General features: G+C 42.6%; 1 protein-coding gene across 3 annotated transcripts in view; it reads right to left on the reverse strand.

Moving 5' to 3' along the window:
* SLC23A2 (solute carrier family 23 member 2) overlaps positions 1-25,475 on the reverse strand; it is a 134,904-nt gene that overhangs the window by 90,827 nt on the left and 18,602 nt on the right. The window contains exon 2 of one of the 3 annotated variants that reach the window (XM_032419974.1): positions 16,857-16,983. The exons of 1 other annotated variant lie outside the window; for it this stretch is intronic. The gene's annotated coding sequence lies outside the window, so the exon portion shown is untranslated. The remainder of the gene's footprint in view (positions 1-16,856; positions 16,984-25,475) is intronic. One more of the 3 variants, XM_032419976.1, reaches the window with a different exon arrangement.

The raw sequence follows: 25,475 nt of genomic DNA on the forward strand, positions 1-25,475 counted from the left end.
TCCCTCTCCCACTCCCCCTGCTTGTGTTCCCTCTCTGGCTGGCTTTCTCTCTGTCAAATAAATAAAATCTTTAAAAAAAAAAAAAAAAAAATCCATTCAATACAGAGACTGCAATCGCTTAGAATCCTATGCCACAGATGTACAGCTTTCTTTAGTGTCTGAACCTAACATTTTCATAATCCCCAAACCTTAAAGGATTAAAAAATTAATGTATTCAGCTATAAAAGACTCCAGCTCTCCATGAAGTTTAATCTGGGTTCCTTACTTTTCTCTGAGGCCCTAAAATTCTGCATAAAAGAACACACAAAGTCTTGGATGACCCAGGACTGGACCTCACTCAGAAAGTAAGGTAAAAGAGCACCTGAAAAACAGCACATGTGGCATTTCAATTATTGCAGATCAGGTTTTAAGGTCATTCTTTCTCACATGTTTAATGAAGGGCACTGCCTTCTAATTCTACGAGTTGCATAAACACTAACATTTGGTTATTTAAATAGTGACAGCGCAGAGAAACTCCGACTTTGGAGACTTTCTAGTAACGCAGCTGGGCGAACTTGAGCCACAGGCTCCTCACCCACCTACAGAGACACACGCAGACGGAGCTATGTATTTGCAGAAAACCAGCCACAGCCACAGACCGGAGCGCACACAGTCACAGAACGTGCGTGCAGAAACAGACCCCCACGGCACCAGATGCACACACAGACACAGACAGACACACAGACACTAATTCCCCAAAGCAGAGCTAATTTACCAAGAAATGGTCTTACCTGCAGAGAGAAATCTTACCCTATCCACAAAAAACACTCGTTCATCAGTGTCCAACCCACCCAACAACCCAACTCTGTGCTGACATTTGTGCTGGGCTGGGATCGTCCTGATGCTCAGCAGGAGCCGTTTTAGGTGCTGAAGGAATTTCGCCTTTTATAACCCACACAGGCTCACCAAAATTGTATAACCATACCATCTAGTCAGAAATTACACAACAGCCACCACCTGGTTACAAACGGTTACTACATGCTTCTGGTATGGTCTGCTCACCGTCAGTCTGTCACAGGTTTCACGTGGCATGGTGGATATTCTATTGTGGAAACCAAGCAGTTGCTGGGATTACATTTCTCAAACCCACACAAATAAGGGAAATTAAACCTATCTTTCCAAACACTCCTGTTCAGATGAACGAGTCCACCCACACTGCTTCCAAGCTCGGTGACAGCGGGGGGCGGGGGGGGTTCATACTTCCTGGTAATGTTTCATTTCCCCAGCCGGGGGCCCAAAAACATTTCCCCAATTGGGGGCCCCAAAAACAATTGTTTTCAAAGCCCAAAGACTTTCAAAGATTAAGATCTTTGAGATGTATTGCGACAGCACGGAGAAACTCCGACTTTGGAGACTTTCTAGTAACGCAGAAGCATGATCTCAAAGCATGATCTGCTCATTGAAATGACAGGAAAAGCAACAACTAACTGCAGTATTGAGAGCCAGCGGGGCTGTGTGTGGCCTCTGGCACGCAGGTCCCAGCCACAGAGGCCCCACTGAAGAGTGGAAGTGCCCACAGAAACACTCAGGAAGGCAAACCCATGCTGACAATCTAGCACCAAGAGGAGGGAAGAAGCCACAGCTGTCGTCAGACTTCGTCCTTTCTAGTCAGGACTTTCTAGTCCAGGCCAGGGCCTGCCAGAAACCCGGGCAGCAGGCACCTGCTCCCCTGGGATGTGCCGTGAGAGGGCAAGAAGCTGCCTCCCTCTCCCCAGCACCGCAAGGGGACCACAGGGTTCAGGTGAGAAACAGGCAGGCAGAAGGGACATCTACCAGCAGCACAGTACCTCCTGGAAGAGGTGATAAAGGCAGAGGAAGAGACAGGACAGCCTGGAGGAGAGCAGCTCTGACAGTTACTCATTCATGAATCATCTTTGGGAAGTCAGTGGTGGGCACAAGAGAAAGATGCCAGCTGACTGGAGTAGAAGCTGCAGTCGAAGCGGGGAGAAAGCTGGGAGCCAAGAGCTTTACCTGTTCAGGAGCAGGAGCTTCATCCTCACAAGTCCCCAGAGCACGGGTCACATGGGACATACCCAATGCCTCAGGTAGACCAGAAGGCCCCTCACTCCAAAGTGAGCTAAGAGGAAAAACCCAGCATGTGGCCTATGGGAAAAAGAATCCAGTCTCTGTATCCTGAACACAAGAACCGTCCTCAGGCTGTTCTGTGAAGACTCTAACCTCAAAAAGGTTAAACTGCAGGAACCAAAAGAAAATTTCAATTTGGAACAAAAAAGAATTAAAAAACAAACAGTTGCTATTTTTAAAAAAGGGAAATGGGATCACACAATTACATGAAGAAAACGGACTGAGACCAAGAGAGAACAAGCTGGGGGTGGTAAAGAAGCAACAGAGAGAAGTGAAAACCCAAGGAAACAGCAGAAAACTAATGGGTGGAGGACAAGTTTGGGAAACACGGAGAGACAAGGAAAAGTCCAGAAAGGCAGTAACAGTTCCCAGATGAAAACCCTGGAGGGACAAAAGCAAAGAGCAAAACCAAGACATGAATAACCAGTGCTCCTTGACTAGACGTAAGAAGAACAAAGAAGCCAGTCATGCCGTAGGACTCCGTTTACATGAAATGTCCAGATCGGGCAAATCCAGAGAGACAGAAAGCAGATTAGTGGTTGCATGGGGCTGGGGTGGAGATGGGGGACAGGAATGGGGAGCGACTGTTAATGAGTTTGGGATTTCTTTATGGGATGAAGAAAATGTTCCAAACTTGACGGTGACGGTTACACAAGTGTGATTCCCTGGAAGCTGACGCACCACACAGGTTAAACGGGAGAACGGTGTGGTGTGTGAATTCTAGCTCAATAAAACTGTTTCATAAAGAACGAATGGAACAGGCTTAAAGATGTAAAAAAGATATAGAGTAGAAACCAACTATTCTGAGATTAAGAAAAATTAGAGACATTACAAAGGCACGCCAGATTCACGCAAAATCGGAGAAAAGAAACCTGTTCTTGGACACATTTTGGCAAAATAATTTAACTACAGGAAGAAGAAGTTGTAGAAACATCCAGGGAGAAGGAGAAAGTGTTTGGGTTACTCAAGTAATAGCAATAATTAAGATGAACCCCAGGATTTTCCAAGGCAGCATGAAAATGCCAGAAGTCTACAGAAAATGAAGACAGAGAACTGAAGAAAAGGTTTTTTTAAAAGAATTTTATACCCAGACAAGCTGCCCTTCATGTGGGAAAGCCAAAAAAATGCAACCTCAGATATGCAGAGGCTCAGAAGGGGGGAGGGGGAGGTTGAGGCTATTATTCCAACGGCCTAAGAGGCAAAATTCAGAGAGGCCCATAATACGCAGGGCTGCTAATCACATGTGCCAATCAAAACCATCAAGGTCAGGACAAAACTAAATAATGAAGATAAACCTGATCATAAAACTGAACGCATATGTCAGATTATTCTCTAAGCATATGCTAGATTATGTGAAAAATGTAACTAATAACAATAAAGCAGATCCAGCAAGACTACATTATTAAAGATTAAAGACAGGCAATAAGATAATGCTCAAACCCATCTCCCAAACAGGTAGGACTTCTAAAACACCATTAGATCTTTGCGATAACTACTAGAAAAACTGGGTTGTTTTTTTGTTTTGTTTTGGAGGTTGGTTTTTTTGTTTGTTTTTTAGTTTTTAAAAGGAAACCACTATTAAAATTTGAAACAGATTACAGACTAAAACACAAACTAAACCTATAAATGAGTTAAATTCAAAGTATTCTCAGGTGCATCAGAATATAAATGTCAATGCCCAAAAATACACCTTAAACAAAGTGAAACAAAAATAAAGCACTAATGCTGCCTCATTATTTTTTAAATATCAGACACCATGAAATCACGCCAGAAGTATTAAAAGGGAGAAAAGAGGGTAAGTTTACATTGCTAAAGTAAAAAATTCGCAACGGAAATATCACGTCAATTTTTATGTTCCAAACATTATTTCACTGATATAAAGTCCATACAGCTAACAATATGGAAGAAAGGACCGACAGTTCATAAAAGTACCTAACTGTCTCCAAGAAGATGGGGACAAGAGGGTGGAGGGACAGGGGCACAGGCTCAGTCTCCATGTGAGTTTTATTTTTTATTGATGAGAAAATGTGACCAATATAATGAATAAGGCTAACATAATAGGTACCAAACTGTGCACCCCACAGAAAATAGAGCTTTACTTTCACTGGTTAAAGAGCATTTGTGAAAACTGGCCATCATGCCAAATGAAAAGTTCAACCCCCCACAAAAAGGAGCATTTATTATTTCTCACTGCCTGACCATAATGCCACAAGAGATCAAAAGAATTACTAACCAACAAAGTCATAACAACTTCAAAATTTTCAACCTCTCTCCCAAATAACCATTGGGTCAAAGATGAATCTGAAACTGTAAAAACACCCTTACAACAAAAAAGAATAAGTAATAAAATACCCTAAAGGACAAGAAATGAGAGAAAAAAACTGGCTAGAAAAGCAAAAAATAAATAAATAAATTGGATAAATACATCCAAGAAGGTTCTTAACAAGCCTCCCAAAGCCAAGGCAGATAGAAACCTTCCATTCAAAATTACATGGGCCCAGGTAGCTTCCCAGGCAAACGTCTGCAAGCACTAAGGAACAGAACTTCCTAGGCTACTCAGCTCCAGAGCACTGGAGAAGAAAAACAAGCCTATCAACCATTTTAGAAATCTAGCATCATCCTGATCATAAACTTGACAGAGAAAAGGAAAAAAAACCAGTATTACAACTCACATCAGTGGGTAGAAGAAAGCCTGTAAGATAAACAAAAACCAAAAAGGCATGGGACAAAACTCAGCATCAATTTTCCAATAAAACTTTTAGCACATTCAACACAGAAGAAAAAAGGTCCTCAAAAAGAATCCCCATCTCATGCCATAGCTAATGAGATTCTTGCCCTGAAAAACCCCAAGAGGTGCCCATGAAAGCCAGGAACAGGAGTCTGATAGCCTCCAATATAGAAGAGTGTCCTAACTACTACAATAAGAAAAAGGTTTTAAAGTGTGTGTTGGGGGGGGGAGGGTGCGGTGCACCGTCTGGGTGGCTCAGTCGGTTAAGCGCCTGCCTTTGGCTCAAGTCGTGATCTCGGGCTCCCTACTCAGCGGGTAGTCTGCTTCTCCCTCTACTCTTCCCCTCTGCTCGTGATCTCTCTCTCAAATGAATAAATAAAATCTTTAAATAAAGTGCTAAATACTGGAAAATGAAAGACAAAATAATTATTTATAGGTAATGGGTCTAACTTAGAAAATGAGTTTACAAACCTAGAATAAGATACTTCAGAAAGGTAGGGAGTTACAGAATGAACACAGAAAAAAACATCCCTGGCATAGCATTAACTCATATTAATTCCCCCTCTTTTGTGAAGTATTGTATACACACATGGACAAGTACGCTAAGAAAGTAGATGGCAATACACCAATTACTTTACAGTGATCATTTCTGTAAATCGGGATTCTGAGTATTTCTTCTTTGCGTTCATCTGATTTTTTTTTTTAAAGATTTTATTTATTTATTTGACAGAGACACAGCGAGAGAGGGAACACAAATAGGGGGAGTGGGACACAAACAGGGGGAGTGGGAGAGGGAGAAGCAGGCTTCCCGCAGAGCAGGGAGCCCGATGCGGGGCTTGATCCCAGGACCCTGGGATCATGACCTGAGCGGAAGGCAGACACTTGACGACTGAGCCACCCAGGCGCCCCCGTTCATCTGATTTTAAGTTTAAGCCCCTCCCATTGTATTAAGGGACAAATTAGAAGCAGTTCAAATCTTAATACCTATAAGGTTAGTAAATTTAGGACCAAAAAATGATGCAAGACAACTAAAAGGCTAAACTTAAGGCAAATACTAAAAAAAAAAAAAAAAAATATGTAACTCTTCAGAAATAATTACGCATTTAAAAATATGTAATTTGACTAATGCAATCTCTAGTTTATGCTTTCCTTTTAAGGACAAAATCTAAACTGTTTTGAGAAATACCCTTATATGTGGTGATTATTTCTGTCTTTCCAAAAAAATGTTATATATAGACATTTCAATGCTGAAAAATGTTGAAAAACTGAGTAAAACAACAAAGAAGGTTTAGAATTATCATCAGCTGGACAAAAACTGCTCTGATTCTGTAATAAGCCAAGGTGGGGGGAAGAATAGGTCTAGAAACACAAACAGCAAATGCATTGACTAACAGCACCCCCTAGTGTTATAACATTTAACTAGCACTCGGTAAAGTAAATTGGAAAATACAGAACTATTTAAAAAACTATTTTAGACAATTTCAAACATAGAAAAGTAAACAGAATTAAAATACATTTCATATATAACTTATTTCCAACTATGCATTGTTCTGATTTGTGTGGCAACTTCTCTATTTCATCAGAAGTGTCAGAAACCAGCAGGTTTCTCCAAGAGTCCTTTGTCACTCAATTAACTGTTACTATAAAAACATTTGACTGGGATGCCTGGGTGGCTCAGTCGGTTAAGCGTCTGCCTTTGGCTCAGGTCATGATCCCAGGGTCCTGGGATTGAGTCCCATGTCAGGCTCCCTGCTCGGTGGGAAGCCTGTCTCCCTCTGCCTGCCACTCCCCGTGCTTGTGCATGTGCGTGCTCTCTCTCTCTCTCTCTGACAAAATCTTTAAAAAAAAAAAACAAACAAAAAATTTAAAAAATTAAAACCCTTGATTTTAGGCTGGGCACACGACCAACAGAATTCAGGCAACGAGCCTCCCCTGCAGCTAGACATGGCCACATAACTAAGCTTTGGCCCACGGGATGTGAGTGGAAGTACACCCTCTCCTCCCCACTGGCTGCAAGAACCATCTTGAGCCATATTAATAAATCAGTATGCTAACAATGGTGAACAAAGTAAGAAAAAAGGAGCCAGATTACATAAGAGAAAAAAGCTACTATTTCCATTTTCTTCTATATTAGAACTGCCTGAACTATACTCTTTAAAACAAACAAACAAAACAAAACATGTAGAGACACAATCTGGCAAGACAACACATTTTGGAATAAGCCCAATGACTACATTCTCAAAAGGGAACGGAACAGTACGTACTTCAAACCTGGATGAATGGTGATGAGTGCTATTTTTCCTTCAAAGGGAAGCATCATGGTAAAGGGTAAACATCTGGGTGAAATGAGTGAATTAATTCACTGTTCACCTTAAATTCGCTTCTCTGACATTTAAAGGCTGGCCACTTGTTCATGGTCTCAAAGCACAGCTCAGAATGTGTGCTGACAGCACATGCCAGAACTCTCGCACTGAAAGTAAAATCGAGTTTATCCAACTCTCAAAGCAAATCCATTGTGAAGACTGTATCCCCCAAACCCAAGATCTCCCTTACAGCCCAGCCTGGTCAGCACCACGCAGCAAACACCAGGATCAGGGGAAGGAGCCCTTCACGGGGAGCCCAGAAGCCCGGTACACTCGCACGGTGGTACAAGTGCTGGAGTCATTAACTCGGGGGCCTCAAACGTCTTGCTCTGTAAGTGAGGCTGCTGGCCTACATCTGCGGCTTCGGCACCTTCTGTTTTTCGAAATGGAACAAGCACTCTCAAATTAAATCTTATTCAAGGCCCGGAGGCGGGGAAAATCACAAGTAAGTGGATGAGGTCATTAAAATGGGGACTGCATACTCTTCACTGTAAAGTTTTAATACATATTTTCCAGAAATAAAACCAAAAAAAAAAAAAAGAAAAAGTCCAATCAGTAAATCAAAGATTCCATAACTTAAAGAGCTTTGCTGACAGCAACAAGAAAAACACCTTTACCAGATTTTCTAGCAGCAGCCTGCAAATGTTGCACTGTACTATACCACCTTTTATCACTATTTGGTTATTCTAACACAATGCTCCGCTTCTGAATTAAAGGAGAAAAAAAATAATTCAAGACCACGGAGAGCAAAAATCTATTACTTCAAGTCCTTTTAAAATACCGGTTTTTTTTGTTTTGTTTTTAAAGATTTTATTTATTTATTTGACAGAGAGAGACACAGTGAGAGAGGGAACACAAGCAGGGAGAGTGGAGAGGGAGAAGCAGGCTTCCCGCCGAGCAGGGAGCCCGATGCGGGGCTCGATCCCAGAACCCTGGGATCATGACCTGAGGCGAAGGCAGACGCTGAACAACTGAGCCACCCAGGCGCCCCATAAAATATCCAGTTTTTAGAATTTAATTCTTTGTGTTAAAAAATATATGACATACTTATTAGAATGGCTAAAACAAAAATTAAAACTGCTAAGATGACACACCAAGTGCTGATAAGAACACAGAGCAACGGGAACTATCATACACTCCTGGTCAGTATGTAAAATGGCACAAACACTTTGGAAAAACATTTTGGCCATTTCTTATAAAGTTAAAAGATAAACTTACCCTATGACCCAGCAACAGTACTTCTAGCTATCTACCCAGAGGAATGAAAACTTATGTTCAATCAAACACCTGCACATAAATGTGTATGGTGGCTTTATTTACATCAGCCAAAACCTGCAATCATTCACCTTTAGCTAGTGAATGGGTAAACCAACTGTGGCGTATCCCTGTTAATGAGAGGTCATTCCACACCCATCAGATAAAGCCAGTATGAAAGAGATTAATAATGCCAACTGTTGGCAGGACTGTGGATAAACAGTAATTTTCCCACCCTGTTGCCAGAGATGTAAATTGGTTCAAACACTTGGCAAAACAATTTGGTGGCATGTAGTAGGTTGTAGATGTGTGTGCACTGTGACCCAGCAATGCCACTTCTCAGCATCTTGACCCTGTTTTTAACAGAACACAACCAACACATCAACAGAATATATAAGTTCTGATGCTTAAACAGAATTAAAAGAGAGCACTTAAAAGGAATGAACTCTATCTAGCCACTTCGGTCAACATGCCTTGAGAACATTCCTGAATGAGCAAGCAGGCTACAGAACACAGACCGCAAGAGATCTCTTACTTAAGGTTTTAAATCATGCAGTCAATACTGAATGTGTGTTTACGGGTATATAAACATGTAATACAAAAGTGAAAATAGGGGCGCCTGGGTGGCTCAGTCGTTAAGCGTCTGCCTTCGGCTCAGGTCATGATCCCAGGGTCCTGGGATCGAGCCCCGCATCGGGCTCTGTGCTCCGTGGGAAGCCTGCTTCTCCCTCTCCCACTCCCTCTGCTTCTGTTCCCTCTCTCGCTGTGTCTCTGTCAAATAAATAAATAAAATCTTTAAAAAGAAAAAAAAAAAAGGAAGAAGTCCTAACGATGCCACAGGGAGCAGGAAGCGGTTCTCCCGTAGCCCTGGCAGGAAAATTTCGAGGATGTGTGAAAACAGTTCCACATAGACCATCTGCAGGGTTGCCTCATACCCTCTGTGGAAGAGAGTGGGCAGAGATGCATACAGATAGCCACTGTTTCTCAATGCTCGATGAGGGAGGAGGGCAGGAAGTTGAGGGAGCATCTATCTGACGACTTGTTTTCTTAATGAACTAAGACGTGGAAGTCATGGTGGAGAGGAGAGGCGGAGGGCACTGGAGGAAAGAGGAGTGAAAGGACTCACTTAATAAGGGGAAGAAAAAAAAAGTCAAAGGTCTGGTGGAGCCCAGAACTTGTAAATGGGTGATGGAGAAAGTCACTTTGATACCTGGTTTCTCTCCAGCCAGTGTAACGGGACAAAAAACACGGAAAAATTAAAAAACAAGACTGTGCCACTGAAGAAGGCTGGTAAGTCACCCAGACAGTTCAGTGAGGAAATCAAAATGTAAGAGGTCAGTCACATGACTCCCTGTGGTACCCACAAGCGGGTACAAAGGGCGAGGGAGGGAAGAGGAAGCCAGAGAATACCAAAATGCCTGAAGAGAACAAGAACCAGTAGAGAACGAATGAGACTGGGGAAGGACAGGATGTGTGCAGAGATTCCACAAGTGTCATATGGGAGAGGGCAAGGCTCAGGAGAGCTGAAGTAACTGGAAGTAAAACTCCCAGAAAAGATCCCGTGAAGGGAGGGTGAGGTTCAGAGGCCTGCAGAACCAACAACTCAAAAACTATGTTAGAAGACACAGTGGAAAGAAAAGAAGCAAAACAGGAGCCAACGTTCTTGAGGAACATTAGGAATAGTCAAGAAGTTGCTAGATGAAGGCAAAAAGGTAAGGGGAGGGTCGAGTCACAGACTGGTGTGGCCTTCAAAATGGCAGGCATTGCTGAATGAAGGCTGGAGGCTGTCCTCTCCACCTGGAAGGATGTAACATATGGAGAATTCCCTATTCACATTTCAGATCTCTGTTTTAAATTACCAATTCCTCAGAAAATCCTTCCCAGACCCTTCAAAATCCAAATCAAATCACACACTTCCCTTTGCTGTTCCCTCCAAAGCAACAACCACAATTCATACCAAGAATCCCTCGTTGTTCAAACATACACTCTTCTTGAGTTCACACGATGAGGAATCCACATTTTTCTAAATCTACGTGGTTCCTAAGTTTTGGCTAACAAAGAAATAGGATTTCAGAGAATAGAAGGTATACCTAAAAATTTGTCCAGAGAGCCACCAGGTCAGGAAGGCAGTTCTCTGGTGAACTGGCCTCAGAACACCTTAGCCACTCATGCTGAAAAGTAGTCTGCATGGCTGTAAGAATTCCTCATACTGTCAAAATTCCCTTTTTATTTTCTAATTTAATGTGATCCTCGCTGTATTGTTGATAAGAGTATAGTCATGTATAAGCTTTCTTATAAAAAATGTGAAAAATCTGGAAGAGCACAAATAAAATTAAAATGCATTGCTTATAACTCATTCAACAAATCTTAAGATTACTGAATAATTGTTTAATGTTCCTTCAGTAGGCAGGCACTTGGATAAACTGCTAGTGGGAGTAATAATTGGCTTAACATTTCTAGATGGCCATTTAACAACATCAAAAGCTCTAAAAATACACATAGCCTTTGACCCAACAATTCTACTCTTAGGAAATTTAACAAAATAATTAAAATAGGCTCAATTTTTCACTATGAGAACGTTCACTAAAATAATGCATAAAATAATCCAAACCTGGAGGGGAAAATATTAGTGCCTAAACTGGTTGGTTAAATTGTGGATACATTCTGGGGCATCTGGGTGGCTCAGTCTGTTAAGCGTCTGACTCTTGATTTCTGCTCAGGTCATGATCTCAGGGTTGTGAGATCGAGCCCCTTGTCAGGCTCCACACTGGGCATGGAGTCTGCTTAGGATCCTTTCTCTCTCTCCCAGGGGCGCCTGGGCGGCTCAGCCAGTTAAACGTCTGCCTTCAGCTCAGGTCATGATCCCAGGGTCCTGGGATTGAGCACATCACTGGGCTCCCTGCTCAGCGGGGAGTCTGTTTCTCCCTCTGCCATTCCTCTCCACTCGTGCTCTCGTGCGCACGCTCTCTCTCTCTTAAATAAAATCTTTAAAAAAATTCTCTCTCTCCCTGTTCCCCCCCCACGCCCCTCTCCCTGCTCTCACGTGGTCTCTCTCCAAAAAAAAAAAAAAATTTGTGGATACATTCTTAGAATATTGTGGGGATTTTAAAACTGGTAACAGAACTGGTAACTCACTGACAAGGAAGGAAATGTGCTGCATGTATCCCTGAGTGGAGGAAAAGGCAGGTTACAAAACACACATGATATCCCCATTACAGTGTGTACATACACACACGGAAAATGGAGGGACGATGCCGAAGTGTTTTGCAATTTTGTGATTACATCCAGATGACAGGATTATGACTTTTGGCTCTTACTTTTCTACAGTGTATCATTTTAAAGATTTTGTTTTTTTAAGTAACCTCCACATCCAATGTGGGACTCGAACTCACAACCCCAAGATCAAGAATCTCATGATCTACAGATTGAGCCAGCCAGGTGCCCCTATTTTTAAACCTTAAGTCATTGCCTAAATACACAGGCAAGACAAACTAGGAGGAGAAAGTACAGCACTCAAATCCCTGTAACGAGATGCTTAGTTTCTCATTTCCAAGGATTTGCTGACAGAAGCTGAGTAACTCAAGAAACGAAAGGTGTGGTCAGAAGAAAGGCACTCTCAATGTTCTGCAAACTTACTGTACTCAGGGACTCCTGATTTTCCTGTATTTCCTCAGAGCCCTGTATTCTAACTACTTCTAAAGGCTGTTGTGTTTTTGGTTGTTTTTTTAAGATTTTATTTATTTATTTGAGAGAAAGAGAGTGAGCAAGAGAAAAAGAGCAGAAGTGGGGCGGGGGGGAGGCTGAGGCAGAGGGAAAAGCAGAGAGCCCAATGTGGGGCTTGATGGTTAAGGCAGATGCTTAACCAACTGAGCCACCCAGGTGCCCCTAAAGGCCGTTTTTATCTAAAAACAGTAGTGTACTTCTTCACATTATTCTAGGTCATCAAATTCTTTATTTAAAAGAAATGAGAAATATTCACTGGACCCTAAAGAAGGGGAGCATTGAGAAATGTACAGAGTTCTTGAATCAGTATATTGTACACCTGAAATTAATATAACATTTTTAACTATACTGGAATTAAAATTAAAAAGTTATTCAATGGACCCTAAACTTCAATGTATTATAATCTATAATCTAAAATATTTATATATATATAAAATATATATTTAAATTATATATAAACATAAATATTAATTCATCAAAATTATAACCTAATATATTTAAAATTATAAGCTACAAAACATTTATGATTCTTGGGTAAAATAGAAAACTAGTTTAAAAAATTTATATATACAAAAATATATATAAATTTAAAGTACATTAAATTTTTTTTTTTCTTCTTAAGCCAGAGAATAAATGAAATAACATCTAGAAATACTGCCTATCGATTTACTTATTGAACTGGTTCAGAAACATTTTCCAGGCAATGGGAAACCTCTCAATTTGACAGGAAAAAAAAAAAAAATGAAAGGGAAGCTGAAAGAAGTATCATTTGGTGATGAGTACATGCTATTATGCAGCCCATGAACAGAAGTGGCTTACATTATGAAATACCCCAAAATCCAAAAGCTTACAAGTTGAAAACATATTACTTAGTGGTACAGAACAACAATGTGGGCCTTAAGCTGTGCCACCCAACATAAGAGCCACCAGCCCCACGTGACTACTGAGCACTTGAAATGTGGTCAGCCGGAAATGTGCTGGTAAGTATAAAATACACACAAAACTCCAAAGACTTACTGTGGGGGAAAAAAGCAAAATATCTCATCAATAATATTATACTGATTATGTTAAATGATAATCTTTTTATATATTAGATTATAAAATATATTACTAAAATTAGTTGTACCTGCTTCTTTTTGTTTTAACTTAATCTAGCTACTAGAAAATCACATCTGTGACTCCCATTATAATTGTGTGGAACAGCACTGGTCTAAAGAAAGCAGATACCAGGAAAAGAGAAAAGTTATGCAGAGTACACAACCACGGTAATCATGATCAGACTGCAGCAAAAGAATATGTTCTAATACTTAAGATTTTTACATAACACACACACACAACACAGGCACGGCCATGTATCCTAATCCAGCCATCAGAACAAACCGTGCATTACTGTGTTACGCCGTCAGCTCGGCAGCCTGCACTCTGATGGAGGGAGCAGGTGCCATAACCTAATTTCTCACACTCACAGCCCTGGAAGGCGGGAGCAGCCAGATGTGAGAAAGGCCAAAGCAGAAATCCGATGCTAACAACAAGCACAAGCCGAAAGGTCCTCAGGGGGCCAGGGGCTCTTGCACTGGAAGCTCAGGACCAGCACAAGAAACCTAAATAAAACGAACAGGGTCCATCCAAGGGTCTCAAATCCAGAGGGGCTTTGTAACTACTGAATTGCAAGATCTGGTTTTGTACGACAAAGCTAAAACAAAATAATACCTATATTTTTGTTAAAAAAAAAAAAATTATCATTAGAAGGAGCGGGACAAATTTATTGATGAGACTTTTCCATACCAAATAGAAAGTCAGCCAAGGACTTAGGCAATTTATCAACAGCTGGTCTTAATCCAACACTAACACACTGATTTTATAACACATCCCACTGAAAAGGCCAGCGCTCACCTAATGTGCTTGGAGTCCCTTCATAGTAACTGTTCCATAGTAACCAGCTTCCTAACTTACCTTCTTATGCAAGCTCCCTGATCCTCATCAGTGTTTACATAGGTTTTTGAAAGTACCCATTTTTTCCAGTAAATATTTAATTCTCTTGTTGCTATTGATCGAACTATCAACAATGAGCATTTTATACAACATGTTTAGTTATGAGAAAGTGGGACAGTGACGTCAAGCGCAGACAGTCTGTAAACCAAAGACACCAGAACTACCAGACACAGCCTCTCGGAAATCAGCCACCAATAAAACACAGTTCCTCGCAGCTCAAAGTCTAATCCAGTTTCTATCCGAGTCCCTCCATATCTACGGATCAACTTGTAAAATGTGCCTGCAATCAGACCTGGGCACATGGTCAGCAGGCTCCTGGCACTGGGCAGAGCTGGTGTTCTCCGCTAGGAATACCCAGACAGGGAACTATCACCTGTATGCTCCTGATAACATACTAACTGGCAAGCCTTCTCTTTTCTCAGCTCTGTAAACTTCCTATTTAGGATCTATACTGGGGTGGGGGGGAGGGGGAGATAAACCAACCATTTGGCTAGTTTCCTAAACTGCCACAAGTCTCAGCAGCATTGATGGAAATGGATTACATGTGAAGCCATCTGCCATTTCAGTGGACTGGGACAAGGAGTGAATTATAGAGACATGATAATTATCAAACTGGGCATGAGCACTCGGAGAAAGGATCTCAAAAGGGCCCGAAATGGTCAGAAATGAATTTGGGGAGGTGGGACTTGGGGGGTCAGGCTTGGAGAACAGAAAGTTCTGAGTGGTAGACCACCATGGAGACCAAGGTAGGCAGAAATATGGCAAGTCTCTAGGCCACGAAAACAGCTTAGCCACAGCATACAATGGGAGGTGGAGGACGAAAACCCCTTGCAGGGTCAAAGGAGTCCAACGTAAACTCAACACAGTTTTATGAAACATGAGTTTCTGGCCAGGTAAGGAGAACAAAAACAGTCCACCACTGAAAAATCTCAAGATGGAAGGTCAAGAAGCTACTGTGTTAATCCAAGTGTAAGGATCTTGGCAACTGGGATGGTGGAAGGGACAGTGAGAAAAAGGAACAGAGGGAGTGATTTGAAAGAGAACAACAACAACAACAAAAAAAATCAAAGATTTGGTGTCAAAGAGGACCTCTAAAAAAAGAACAAGAGTATCTCCTTTAAATAAGGAAACGGGCTTGACAAGGCAAGTAATGAACAAAGTCTGGACATGCTGAATTTGATCTGGGGGTGACAGGACACATGACAAGCGCCCACCGAAGACCAGAGATCTGAGAGAGAAGCTCCGTGCACGAACAGAGTAGAGAAAGAGAGGTGCGAATTGAAATATAAAGACAGTAACTGAAACTCTGAGAGCTGAGAGACCATGTAGTTCGCAGGTATCCCCAGACAGAACAGTCTTCCCCTCACCTCCCTTGTGGTTAATAAATATTACTTTTAAGAATGGATTACATAGGGACGCCTGGGTGGCTCAGTCATTAAGCATCTGCCTTCGGCTCAGGTCATGATCCCAGGGTCCTGGGATCGAGCCCCACATCGGGCTCCCTGCCTGGCGGGAAGCCTGCTTCTCCCTCTCCCACTCCCCTTGCTTGTGTTCCCTCTCTCGCTGTCTCTCTCTGTCAAATAAATAAATAAATAATCTTAAAAAAAAAAAGAATGGATTACATATAATTTGATACCTGCTTAAGAAAAAAAAAAAACTGCACACAGAAAAAAAGTCAAAGAAATCCACAAATGTTCACAGTGGTATCATGAGGTGGTAGGATCAAGGATCTTCCTCTTAAACTCTTGGAATTTCCGTGGGTTTTTTTGTTTTTGTTTTTTTTTTAAGAAGTATAGACTTTCTATTAGAAAATGAAAAATTTTTTTAAATGATCCCCTTTCAGCATTTGCGAAAGCTCTTATAATTGTGACTTTTATTGTTTGTAAATTAAAAGTAAAATAAAAGTAAAAGTACCACTGACATAACATTCTATACCTACCATACTGAATAAGTTAGTTTTGACAAGACAACGTGTTTGAGAGAATGTTTATTAATAGGAGTGTAAATTCTTGCAGCTTCCCTACAGGACAATTTGTCAAAATTTAAAAAACTAAAAAATCTTAAGCACTATACCCAACAATTGTACTGCTAGAAACTTACTTATGAGTATTCTCCCTAAAATACATACCAAAAAAATCATCACAGTATTGTTTGTAATAGCAAAAAATTTTAAATAACCAAAATGCCCATCAAGCTTTGGGATGAGAGAGGGTGGGGGGCCGGGAATGCAATGTAATAATATCAGTAATAATGCGGAATGCTTGAAAAAGAGAGAAGAGGTCTTCAATCTTTACCCCCCGGGTTCAGACCTGGGACACCAGACAAGGAACCTCAACTGGCAATAAGTACTCAAATTTTTACTGAAAAAAAAAAAAAAGTCAAAAGCATATCAAGGAAAATGAAAATATTTACTTCCTACTTATTATTACCTGTAAATGGCAAGACTTTGCCTCTTTTCTACTTTAATCTGCTTACAAGGAATTTGGCCTAAAGCAGTCCATTACCTTATCATTAGCATTAATGGAACAATTAATTATTCCCAGGACTGCATTTAGACTGTTGGTGACATGTGCAAAGGACAAGGTCAAGCACAAATGAATTCTAACACTAAAGGGCTGTCAGCACAACTGCACCGTGAAATGCAGAATGAAAAAGATGGGTTTCAGACGCACCTAAATGCCGTGCCGTGGACCTGTCCATATGCTTTCCGTTACAAGCCGCTGAGCTACATTTCCTTGTGCTGCTGAGGTCCAAGCTCGAAACCACAGGGGGATCCCGGTTAGCAGAGTCAAGACCTAGCTAGAGAAAAACAGATGGTAAATAAAAATGGAGTAATAATGAACCTACCAGGAGGCACTCCACATGAACAGAGGAGCCTACTTCTCACTCAGCTGTGCCCAATCCTAGAACTTGCTCTATGACGCCTTCTTTCTTTCTTACTTATTATTTATTTATTTATTTATTTGGCAGAGAGAGACACAGCAAGAGAGGGAACACAAGCACGGGGAGTGGAAGAGGGAGAAGCAGGCTTCCCGCTGAGCAGGGAGCCCAGTGTGGGGCTCGATCCCAGGACCCTGGGATCATGACCTGAGCCGAAGGCAGACGCTTAACGACTGAGCCACCCAGGCGCCCCTGACGCCTTCATTCTTGAGGAGCATCTAGGAGGCCCCAGCTAGCCCCTGGGCAGAATCACACATGGCACCCTCATTCCCTTCAAAATTGGCTCTTAATCTGCACTAAATATTTTGGAAGATGGTATTTTAGAATACCTGGGAAAAGCAATTTTGTACTTAATTGGGGTTTCTTCCTTGATAATCTTTTAAACTCCATATTCCCTAGCATAAGACCTCAATTTACAAAAAAAAAAAACTTTTTTTTTTTTAAAAGATTTTATTTATTTATTTGACAGAGAGAGACAGAGAGGGAACACAAGCAGGCGGAGTGGGAGAGGGAGAAGCACAATGACCTGAGCCAAAGGCAGACGCTTAATGACTGAGCCACCCAGGCGCCCCCCAAAAAAATCTTTTTGCATACTTCTCTAGTGCTCACTACGTGCCAGGCACTGTACTAAGTACCTCTTAAAAAATTTTTAAGATTTTATTTATTTATTTGAGAGAGAGCAAGGTCAAAGAGCAGGAGAGGAGCAGACGGGGAGGGAGAGGGACGAGAAGATTCCACTGAGCACAGAGCCCCACGTAAGGCTCGATCCCACAACCCTGAACCATGACCTGAGCCGAAACCAAGAGTCAGATGCTCAACTGACTGAGCCACCCAGGAGCCCCATTACCTGTTAAAATTAATAAAGGGAAACGTCACTAATGTGGAGTGGGGAAGAAAGTAGGGGAGGCTATAAGGGGGAGCCGGAGGGGGAGCAAGTCCACTCAGTCAATTACGGGAAGAATTGTCAATTATAGATCCCAACAGGAGAATCTCAATAGGAAACAATCATCAGTGATAGGCCCCAAAAGGGAAAGATGTACATTGCAGCTCCTACAAGAAATCTGCTCCCCTTGCCAACTCAGCCAATGACAAGCCACCATCACCCTGAACTAGTGTCTTCCTCCAATAGGCTCTGCCTCAAAGCCACCCCTTCCAACTTCTGCCTTCTCCATAAAATCACCTTCCTCTCTGTTGGACTTGCCTATGGTTTGGCCATGGCTTAATGCCCCCAAATAAACTCATTTTTGCTGGTAAAAAAACTTATTTTTAAGGTTAACATTATTTGGTGATTAGAAGTGGGATCCAGAAGACTGCCAAGAATTCCAAGGCTGGTGAGCAAATAGGTACCCATACCCACAGAGCTACCTGAGCTCACTGCTTTCTCACCAACCCTAGAATTTGAAGGTAATTTTTCTCCTGGATTTTGGGCTCTGTGTTTTTGGGATCTGTTCTAAGCCTTTGCCCTTTATAAGAATGCTCATTTGGCCTTTGGTCCAACTCCTATTATAAACCAGGCTACTCCTATTGAAACCATGCTAGCCTTTCACCCAGCTTCCTGGGAACAAGGCTGTGTCTACTGGATCAGAGCTGGCCTTTGCTGGGATTCCTTTTAGAACCAGACTGTTCATACTGCTTAGGAATTTTTCTTTCTTGCTCTAGAAAAAAAGCAAACAAAACTCTAAGAAATGAGATCCCAGTCATCAAAATGTTTTGAGGGTGCTCTGACTTCTGGGACCCTAGCCAGGTTTATGTTTAAAAACTGTGGTCCCTCTTCATGCACAAAGTAACTTAGAACTCCAATGGCCATTACAGGGAACGTGCCATATCCCCAGACTTACTCTTCTCAAAAATTAATTGGACAGCCATGGCTCTAAAATTTGTCAAAACTGAATGGGATGCCTACTTTGGGATTTTGAAGCTTTTCAAACATTATCAGGAATCTAAAATTGCCTGTCTGCAAAATACAATTTCTAGACTAACAGCGGCAAACAAACAAAGGGAGAAAAGGGCTTCTGAGGCCTTTTTCCTTCCCGTCTTCTATGTCTCAGGACGTGCAGCAGCTGTCTTGTGTTCAGTCCTGAACTTCCCTTTTCCTCTGAAACTCTCCCCACTCCCCCCTTTCCTGAAGACTGCCCCTTTAAAGTTACGTCTTCTGAGGATCCAAATAAACCCCAAATCTCTTATGTTCCCTGGACCAAGGCCAGACTGTGAGCCAGAGCTGAAGAGTTTCCTGAAGTGACTCAGGATCCATGTTCGCTGAAGAATTTAACAGGGCTATTCCAACTTACCACCCCGGTTTCTAAGATTTGTATCAGTCTGGCCATGTGCTTGTTGGTGAGGACCAGGCCAAATGCTGGATGAAACTAGCCCCATGAGAACATCCTAAAAGATTTAGAGAAACAAACCCCAAAACTTTGGCAAGATTCTAGAACGCTCACTGGAAATCTCCACCGGGCAGTTACAGTAGCTTTTCCTAAGCCTGCTGATTGGAACAAAATTCAGGCTTGCACACAAAATCCTGATGAACTTGGTCATAACTCCTATAACCAACTCCAAACTGTCTTTAAAGATTCTGGGCTTCCGTAAGAGGCTGAATCCACCTGGGTAGCCTTTAACTCTACATTTACTAACAGGCGGAACCAGGATCTTTTAGTTGGAAGGACCAGCATGGAATGGGAAACCCAGTCCACTCCAGAGTTAGCTAGCTTGGCAAACCAGCTCACTCACACCCAGCAGGGTCACCTGAAAGAAAGAACTAAAATTCTCAACTTTCAACTCTGGCAAATGAAGGCCCCTAAACAGACCCAACCCCCCCGGTTTCTGCTATTGGTGCAAAGGGCCTGGGCACTGGAAAAAAGACTGTTACAAACTTAAGCATTCCAGAAGCCTTCAGCCCTCTAGCCAGCCTTTCCAGGGTCCTCCTAATTCCCAGTGCCCGGGCTCCAACGACTGACAGGGACTCTTCCCAGTCCCCCCTCTTAAATGGCTCGGAGAAACCACTGTCCAGACTGAGAATGAATCTCTTTGTCTTACTGACCCCAGAGCTACATTCCCGGCGCTCAGCACCACCCCTGGAAAGCAGGCCCAGCAGGCATGAGAGCACGACACCAGCTCCAAGAGTGGGGGGCCTCTCATGAACCTCAACAGGTTCCTGTCTCTGCCCCTACTCCCTTTTGTTTAGGCCCTTTGAGAGATTCCCACCCTTTTCTCCTTAGTTTCTCCACCCCATTCATTGGCTGGGCCAAGATTTCTTAGAAAAGTATCGTGCCAGAATTTCTCCCAAAAGAAGGAACTCATTCTAGAATCAAAATCGCCAACCAGGTGGATTAAATGACCCTTCAACATCTTCTATTTGCTCCATCTCTGGTGGCACGATGGGGGAGTCTGGGGACACTGCTCATTTGTCCCCATCGGGTCAGCTACCACCCTCTTTATGGGCAGATTCCTCAACTGATATTGGCAGAATTCACAGCGCGCCTCCCATCAAGATTCAAACCGATCCCTCACCACCTCTCCCCAGAACGAATACGCTATAAATAAAGAAGCCCTTTAAGGCATCAAGCCCATAACAGGAGACCACGGGACTCAGGGCCTTATCATGCCCTGCACTAGTTCCTGGGAGCTCCTATTTTACCTGTGAGAAGACCCAGTGGCCAAGGATGGAGGTTAGTCCAGGACCTCGGAGCAATAAGTAACATTATCCCTGGGCGCCCTGTTGTTCCTAACCCCCATACACTGACATCTGTTCCCACTGAAAGCAAATCCTTTTTTTTTTTTTTTTAAAGATTTTATTTACTTATTTGACAGAGAGAGAGACACAGCGAGAGAGGGAACACAAGCAGGGGGAGTGGGAGAGGGAGAAGCAGGCTTCCCGCGGAGGATGCAGGGCTCGATCCCAGGACCCTGGGATCATGACCTGAGCCGAAGGCAGACGCTTAACGACTGAGCCACCCAGGCACCCCGAAAGCAAATCCTTCTTCACTATAATTGTTCTATATAGTGCACTTTTAGTATTCCAGTTCATAAGGATAGTCCGTATCTTCTTGCTTTCACTTGGGAAGAACAGTAATAAACCTGGACAGTAATGCCCGAGGTTACACAGGCAGTCCTTAATTCTTTATAAACCTTAAAAGCTGATATGGAGGATATAAAGTTTTCTGCAGGCTCTTGTTGGTTACAATATGTATATGTTCTGCTTCTCTTCTCCCTTTCTCAAACCTCTTCACAGGAGACAGCATTCACCTGCTAAAACTTTTGGCCTTAAAAGGACATAAAGTCTTCAAAGAAAAATTGCAGCTTGCACAAACTCAGGTTCATCTTAGGGCACCTGATCTCAGAACAAGGACTACATTTAGATCCAGGTGGGTTTCATGGCATCCTGAACTTCCCAAAACCTAAAACTAGGTGCCAATTACAAAGTTTTCTTGGACTGGCTGTCTACTGTCAAAACTGAGATTCCAAACTTCTCTCTTACAGCTCAACCATTGTATGCTTCACTTAAAAATGACAAACCTGACCCTGTCATTCAGAAAGATCGAGAAGACTTAGCTTTGGAGACTTTAAAGAAAAGCCTAATAAAGCCTCCTACCCTCGGACATCCTAATTATCAACTTCCCTTTTCCTCGTTGTTTGTGAGAAGGAGGAAAATGCCTGGAGTACTTGCCCCAAAATATGGGGGACCATCACTGACCCATTGGGTAGGAGAGCCAACCACTCGAGCCTGTGGCCAGGGATGTCCCTTCTGCCCCCACCTCTGAGCCATTCCTGTCACTGCCCTTCTGGTTAAGGCCAGTGAAGAAAGAGTCACAGGACTCCCTCTAACCAAGCTTGTGATGCATGCAGCAGAAGCCCCCCCAAATTCTCACCACACTCAACACCTCAGTCAGCTGCCTCCCCTCCTAGGAGATCCCCCCCCAACTGCTCCTCACAGAACTCCTTCTCACTGCAATAACCTTAATTAAGCCGCTATTCTTCTCTCCTCCTTCACGGAGGAGACCACTCACAACTGCTTAAGACTGACAGATCACCTCTTGACTCCCCATGACAATTCCTAGGAAACTCCTCTAACCAAGGCAGATTTTTCATGTTTTACTGATGGTGCTTATTTAAAGGATGAAAATGACAAATACTGTGCTGGGAATGCTAGTGCGGCTCCTTTGGAAGTGACTGAGGCAGCACTTCTATACCTTTAGCTAGTTGAGCCCAACAGGCTGAGTTACACACCTTTGGTCAAGCTTGTACCTTGGCCAAAGGTAAAACCACAAACATTTACACCCGTAGCTGGTATGTCTTTGGGTAGCTCAGAACTCTGGAATGTTATGGCAACGATGTGGTGCCCTTACCTCCAAAGGGGATAAAATTAAAAATGGCTCCTAGGGTCAAGATTCATTAAATGCCATACTTTTTCAAGCTGCTCTTTTATTAAGGTTCCTGGGCATTCCAGACTCGACTCTCCAGAGGCCAAAGGAAACCACCTAACTGATACTTCCCCCAAAACACTCCTCTCAAAGAAATCAAGAGCCAAACCTCTGTCATAGTCCAAAGGGATGTTCTAAATGAGGATTTTGAAAAACTGACCAGAGACACCTGATAACTGGCCCCCAGAAAAGGAAAAACAATACTGGGAATCTAATCATTGTTGGTTGGATTAAAACAAAAACAAAAACAAAAACTGTAGTTTGGACCAAATAATCTGGCCCAATTCATGCAACCGATATGGTGGGGAAATAGAAATAAAGCTGCAAAAAGTGCCTACCTCGCTTGCCCCACGTGTCCAAAACACAATGCAAAAAAACACGCTCACACTGCTCACCTGAAATTACCTAAGGGGCCATTCGCGGTTTGGCAAATGGATTTCATACAGCTACCCCCATCTCATGGATTTAAATATGCTTTAGTCATGGTTTGTAGGTTATCTCCCTGGGCCAACGTTCTCTCTTGTAGACAGACCACTGCTGCTTCTGTAGCTAAAATTCTATTAGGAAGAAAAAAAAAAAAAATCCCAATGTGGAGAAACCCTCTTTAAAGTCATAGTAATCAAGGAACCCATTTTACCAAGCAGGTGCTTCAGCAAGTCTATGCTGCCCAGCCAGTTTTACAACACTTCCATCCTCAATCCTCAGGTTAGTCCAATGTACTAAGGGCACTATTAAGATTCAACTGGAAAAATTTGCAGAGATCTCCCGTATTATCTTGGCCTAAAAGCATTGCCTTGATACTTCTTAACTCAGCTCCACCCCTTTGGAACTCAGACATTTACCCTTTGAAATAATCTGAGAATGTCCAACGCACTTGGCTCCTGCCTTCTTTGACCCACGGTTCATAAAGATATACTTGAATATTGTAAAAGCCTAGCTGCTCCTATTGAAAATAACCAGGCTTTGGTAGAGCAATCTTTTCACCATGCACTCTTGAGAGATGAGAACTTAAGAATCACACCCTGCAACTGAAGATTTCATCTACGATAAAAGACACCTCTGGAAAGACTCTCTTCAACCTCGCTGGAAAGGCCCCTCTCAGGTACTGCTAACCAACCCTTGTGCTGCCAAACTCCAGGGAACAGACTCCTGCATTCACAGGACCTGTCTAAAGAAAGCAAACCCCGCCTGGACCTACACACCGTCTAATGACCCGAAAGTAAAGATATCCCGGAACTGAAGCAGACCGCATCTGATGAGACAGCTTCCCCAAGATGTCCATACTTGGCCTGTTAGAAGGTTCAGGATTCACAGAGTCTCTCTTCTTCATCTGGACTATTAACGGAGTGTGGATTCTTATCCAAAACTCATGGTTTCTGAATTGTCGACTTTACTGTATTACTACATTTCGTTAGAACAGTTCTCTTGAGATAATACTGTTTTAAAGGGTCTTTGAAGTTCTGCTGTTTTGCAAAAAGCCCACCAGCTATTGCTTCATATTTATACCTGCACTATATCTTCCCGAATGAACCCCGTCAATTCTCAGAGTGCTCCTGTTGTATTCATTATTCTATTTTCTTGACTGGCTCCAAGGGGCAACTTCTAGTAGGCATACAGGACTCTGGGTTTGACTCCTGTAGGGGGAACTTTTCTCCCCTAAACTGGAATCAGTGCCAATGGATATTTTTAGTTAGTTACTTACAAAGATTTTTTTTTTTTTTAAAGTAATCTCCACACCCAACATGGGGCTCAAACTCATAACCCCAAGATCAAGGGGTGAACGCTCCACCCAGTGAGCCAGCCAGGTGCCCCCTAGATGGCTACTTTCAGATCTAGGATCCTGGTTTAGAACCATCACACAATTCAAAACTGTCATGATACTTCTGATTCTGTACTTGCTGCCTATCAAACTTCTGTAAAAATGTCGTACCCAGGGGTGCCTGGGTGGCTCAGTCAGTTAAGCATCTGCCTTTGACTCAGGTTGTGTCCCAGGGTCCTGGGATCGAGCCCCACGTCAGGCTCCCTGCTGCCCACTTCTCCCTCTCTCTCTGCCTGCCGCTCCCCTTGCTTGTGCTCTCCCTCTCTGTCAAATAAATAAAATCTTAAAAAAAATAAAAAATTGACGTACCCAATAGACAATCTCCAATGCTTATAATCTTGATACATATGCACTAGAGGTGGGAGATGCCTGAGAGTTCTCCCTGCTCCCCCTCCTTGTTACTCAAATGTGACCTCAGTAGGTTTCCAATCTATAGAATTTTCCCTCCAATGTGGGACATTACGCCCAGGAAAGGTCTTTCTGAGCACTGAGGGACAAAAGGCCACTGAATTAGAAGAATCTGCTGATCAGCAATGCTTTTGGAGAAAGAGCTTGATCAAAAGGGGGGAAATGTGAAAATTTATAAAGGGAAACCTCACTAAAGTGGAGTCAGGAGGCTAGAAGGGGGAGTCAGTACCACTGAATGCCAACTGTAGGAAAAATTGTCAATTACAACCCCAACAGAAGAATCTCAACAGGAAAGAATCATCAATAACAGGCCCCAAAAGGGGGAAAAAGTACATAGTATCTCATATAAGAAATTAACCACCCCTGCAACTCAGCCAAAGATAAACCCTCCTCACCCTGAACTGCTTTTCTCCAAAGGACTTTTGTTCAAAATAACCCCTTCCGACTTCCTCATTCTCCATAAAACAACCTTTTTCTCCTTTGTTTGTTGGACATAGCTTGCATGTCCAAAATTGCAGCTCTCAGTTAATAAACCCAAATAAACCCATTTTTGCTGGTAAAATTAACTTTTTTTCAGGTTAATGTACCATACCTGTGCAATTTCATTTTCACAACAACCCTCGGAAACTACTGGGTCCACACTTCACAAGTAAGAAAACCCAAGAGGGCTGAGGCCTGGTCAAGGTCCTGGAGCTCCTACAAGATGT

The sequence above is a fragment of the Phoca vitulina genome, unplaced genomic scaffold, assembly GCF_004348235.1.
Source record: "Phoca vitulina isolate PV1807 unplaced genomic scaffold, GSC_HSeal_1.0 scaffold22, whole genome shotgun sequence".
NCBI classification, from domain to species: Eukaryota; Metazoa; Chordata; class Mammalia; order Carnivora; family Phocidae; genus Phoca; species Phoca vitulina.